General features: G+C 35.6%; 1 pseudogene across 1 annotated transcript; it reads right to left on the bottom strand.

Moving 5' to 3' along the window:
- Positions 1–4,134: 4,134 nt before the first annotated feature.
- Positions 4,135–4,639, bottom strand: LOC308496894 (large ribosomal subunit protein uL11-like; annotated as a pseudogene). Its single transcript has one exon. The product of its transcript is annotated as a large ribosomal subunit protein uL11-like (transcript).
- Positions 4,640–5,168: the final 529 nt, after the last annotated feature.

The raw sequence follows: 5,168 nt of genomic DNA, 5'->3' as shown, positions 1-5,168 counted from the left end.
TTAATGCCTATTCAAATATGTTTCAGTAATTCTAAATTAAGCTGTTTACATTGTACAAATTGCATGTATGTGTTCTTTCTCCAAAAAGAAAAAAAAAATGTCTATTTTTATTAGAGAGAACTTTCTGAACTTATTAGCTCCAAGAAATTAAGAAACTGAATGTTGTATGGCCGTATTCCCAAGAAGCTTTGCATGGGAAAAATAAAGATTATTTCTTGTTTATAATATCTTATGCCCACTCACACGAATAGACATGACCACAGTATATTGTAAGTAATTTGGACCACATCGTGTGTGTGTGTCTTTCTATCTATCTGTCTGTCTATCTATCTATCTATCTATCTATCTATCTATCTATCTATCTATCTATCTGTCTATCTATCTATACAGAGAGATATAGATATAGATATAGATTTATTTTTATATATATTTGATATAGAGAGAGACACACACACACATATGGAGATATATACATATATAGATATATACACACATATATAGATATAGATTTGTTTTTAATTTGTTATATGTGTGCCTGTTTGAGACAGTTTAATCTCGATTACCAGCTCACTACATTAACAGACTAAAGACTCATTCATAAGGAAACGCATTACGTATATCCTCTACACAGTGATGGTAACAGCAGGCAGTCTTTGGATATGACTTATGTTACAAAGAACCCTTGGTGTGTAAATGGAATACATCGTTCAACCAATTTAAGGAAAATATATATGAAACAATATGTTTTCCATAAACATCTTTTTTTGTAATATTGGAAATGTAGTTAACGTATTTGCAACATGTCCCCATATCTTATTTTGTTCAACTGCCAGAACTTGAAGTTGAATAGAATTAAAGCAATAAGGCTGAATCACAAAGCAATATGAGGTGAGGGGAACTGAATGAAGTATTGTGCTAAAAAATTTGTGTGGAAAGATTATATGAAAAACAGAATAATTTCAAGTTACACTAACCTATACATATTCTAAACTGGAAACTAATCAAATCTGGCTATGTTTTTTCTACAATTCTATGTCTCATGCATAGATCTTGCTGTTTATCCAAGAACCGTATTTGTAAGTAGACAAATGTGTCTGAATATAAAATTCCAAGGTGAGCTGGAGAAAACACCATGCAAAACTCTGAACAGCCCAGATGGTCCATCAATAGTTAATTAAGTAGCAGGTCTTGAAACAGCTATGACACTGCAGACCCAAATGCTTCAGTCTATTCTAGGGTCTTATAGGGAGAAAACCAAAACTTTTGGAGCAGGCATTAGGTCTCTGTTATTTTATTAGAAAAACCAGACTGAAGTATACACACCCACACACACAAAATCCACAGTACAGACTAGAAGGATAATGACAAAACTAAGAGACTGAACGACTTGGGATATGGGTAATGAGATATAAAGTCTTCAGCACAGATCTTTAGTCTTTGCCAGCCTCTTTAATCTTGTTTAACGCAACTGAGACTAAAAGTCATTAGCCTCTCCCATCTGTTCACATAATTACATAAAGAAGGAGTGAGGTCCACATTCTATGCCTGGTTATCCTTGTCTACATTCATTGACCTCTAGGAGCCCCCAAAACCTTTAGAGTAAACTGTGGATGTAAGGAATAATATTTAATAATAATCAAGTCAATCTTTATAATAATCAAGGCAAACTGGTTCTGTGTTAAAATGTGCAAGTTCCTTTAGCTCTCTGAGCCTTCAGTTCTCCATCTGTAAAATGGTGTTATTAGCGCTGTGATATAGATAAAAATGTTGTGAAGATGAAGCGAGATGATCCACATGACAGCAGCACTGTGAAAAGTACATCACCATTGCAGAAAAAAGTATTAGCTGCTGCCATCATGGCAACAGTGGGGATGATAAGGATACTGTCTTCCTTAATTTCAATTGAGAATATATCATTAAGCATATAAATCAGTATCTGGTGCATAATGGGCATTCAATAAATATATGTTGAAAGAATCAGTGAATATAACAGCATAATTGTGGAATGGATACTGATACTACCATGCCACTTTCAGAGAATAAAGCTCATTTTCAGAAGGGTTAAATGAATAATCTCCCAACTTGTAACCAATCCAAGTGGGTGAGCAGAAATATCCCCCCACTGCATCCTGTTGTTCTATCACATCATTCAGCTTTAACTGTGTGGTTCTCAATAAATCAACACAGCACAAAGCAGAGAGAGCAGGTTTTTCAATCTAAAGTGCGGAGGAGTTAACTGATGTCCAAAAAAGTCAAGCATTTTGCCTAAGGTCATTGTGTATGTCTTGGGAAAATGGATTGTAAGCTGATTTTAGTGATATGAGTGAGGAAAAGCAGAGGAATTTTGTTCTGGTCCCAGGATTTCCATGATCTAAGTAATGAGCCTAACCCAATGATGCCTCTGGGCAAATAGAAGTGACAGAGTGACATATTCTCATATTCCCAGACTTCATTATGGCTGTCATTTGGCCTCTTAGCTCATGACACAATAACCCATCCTATAAAGAGTTCTTTAATCCTTACCACTGCCTACCACCATGGATATTCTATTTTATACTTAAAAAGTGCACCACTGTATATTTGAATACAGCTTCTTTACATTTTACTTATTTTTTACATTCCATGGAAGAGTAACATAAAATGTGACAAGTATTATGAAAGTTGCTCCTTGCATAAAAAATCTTTTTCACTGTGACTTTGAAGCAATAAAATATGATTCTTCCAAACATGTTATGATTATCAAATGTGGGAGGGAAACAAAACACAGCACTGTCTACCTGGGCAAAAATATTTCTTTACTAGAATATATTTGAAAACATAGACTAACTCTGGTTTTAAAAGGACATATTGATAATAATAAATAAAATTAACAATGACTAACTTATCTTGATACATTTACTATGCTCTAAGCAATTTATTCCTCAGAGATGTTGGTTAGTATCTTGCTGTTGGTCACACAGCTAGGGGCCGCAGACTGGGGGTTGAACACAAATGACCTGATTCAGAGCCTGTGTTCTCATCAGTGGTTACAGCATAAAGGCTACACTTCATAGGTTCTTAAGGATGCCAATCACTCTTTTTGGTGTTGACAGTTTGGCAGATAAAGTACCTTCACGATTTCATGAAGCAAAACAATGTCTGCTAGCAGCTTTTATAAAAGATGGCTATAAATTGTAGCCATAGGTGGAACACCACTGTTTTTATTATTATTATTATTTTTTTTGGTGTGTGTGTTTGGGGGGGGTGTGGGTGTATGTGTGTATGTGTGAGTAAAACTGCTTTTCAAGAGAACCTTCGCCATGACATTCAATATTTTTATATAAAAGATGTGGGAAAATTCAAATAAGTCACAAAGTTGTCTCTCCTGACTAATTATTAAAAAATGGGAACCATAAAACTTGTGATTTTCTGTTTATTCTGGATCTAGGAAGTTCTGAGAGAAGCTTTGAGTGAATTGTAGTAGCTTTACAAAGTTAAAGTTTTATTGTTGTTCTGATTATTTATTCTTATTTTCTATTACTTGACTCTGTTATTTTCACATTAATGTAAGTTAATACAATGCTATTGCTTTAATGTAAGCATTTTTAAGAGTTTTTTGTTTTGTTTTGTTTTTGTTTTTTTCCTTGTATTTTAGTTTTCACATCTTGAAAGAGACGTGGTTTTTCAGAGAAGAAACTAAACTGGACTGTGTTGGTATTTTTTTTTCTGTTTTGCTTGTTTATTTTGTTCTTTAGATTCCACATATAAGCGAAATCTCATTGCACCTGTCTTTCTCTGACCGACTTCAGTCAGCACAATACCATCAGTTCCATCCATACCGCTGCAGATAGCAAGAACTCATTCCCCTCTCTGGTTGAGCAATATCTCATTTTATATATACACTTCTTACTCTTTATCCATCATCCACTGATGGATACCCAGGCTGCCTCCACATCTTGGCCATTGTAAACAATGCTGCAATGAACATTTGGATGCACACTTCTCCTCGAAGTAGACTTTTGTGTTTCTTTGGATAAATAACCAGAAGTGGGATTACTGGGTCCTTTTGCTTCTTGTTATAGCCCTTGTTTTTTGTTTTTGTTTTTATTTTTTATGCCAAATGATCTTTAATTGAAATATTTTCCTTTGCAGTTTTTATCTCGTGGGGCATTCTACTGCACCACTGTTGATGTCCTTTATGATGCCATGAGGGTAGCAACCATCAACATTGCAGCCCAAAGGCTGTGCAGTCCCCAAGATCTCTTTAATGGTTCCAGAGAGTTCGTAGCTAAAGATCGGTGCCACATCTGTTGGGCAATGTTGACAATCTCATCAAAAGTAATATTGCCACTGTGCTTATTTATTTATTTATTTATTTGCTTCTTTCTGCCTCTTGGTGTTTCTTTGAAGGCTTTGATGATCAGGGCAGAGGCAGAATGTGCCACCTCAACCTAGGCCTGTCTGTTCTGCATGGTGAGTTTCACTGTGATCCTGAGACCCTTACAATTACCATTGCTTTAGTGACATCATCACCAAACTTTTTTGGAGATGGACTGAGGGAGCCGATCTTGGGGACTAGGGCAGATGCGGCATCAACTTCCCCACCAATACACCTCAGGTATACAACTTTGATCTTGTTGGAGTTGAAGTTTGGTGGCATGGTGGAGGCGGCTGGGGTTGGATCAACCCAACTTCGGGACAACTGAAGAAAGTTGCACCTTGGCTTCCTCTGAGCCGAAGCTGAAAGCTAGCTTTTGTTTTAAAGTCTATTTTGTCTGGTATAAGTATTGCTACCCCAGCTTTTTGTTATTTGTTTGTTTCCATTTTCATGAAATGTATTTTCCACCCCTTACTTTCAGTCTGGGTGTGTCTTTTGATATGAAGTGAATCTCTTATAGGCAGCATATGTAAGGGTCTTGTTTTCTTATCTATTCAGCCACCCTATCTTTTGATTAGGGCATTTAATCCATTTACATTGAAAGTAATTATTAATAGATATGTAGTTATCACCATTACTCTACACACACACACACACACACACACACACACACACACACACACTTTTTTATTTTTTTCTGAGTTTCATTATTAGTATATAGGAATACAATGGAATTTTGTACATTGATTTTGTAGCCAGTGACTTTACCGTATTCATTGATTGTTTCTAATAGATTTTTGGTGGAGTCTTT

This window comes from Rhinolophus hipposideros (assembly GCF_964194185.1).
Source record: "Rhinolophus hipposideros genome assembly, chromosome: 4".
In the NCBI taxonomy this organism is placed as follows: Eukaryota; Metazoa; Chordata; class Mammalia; order Chiroptera; family Rhinolophidae; genus Rhinolophus; species Rhinolophus hipposideros.
This window is presented reverse-complemented; position numbering and strand designations above follow the sequence as displayed.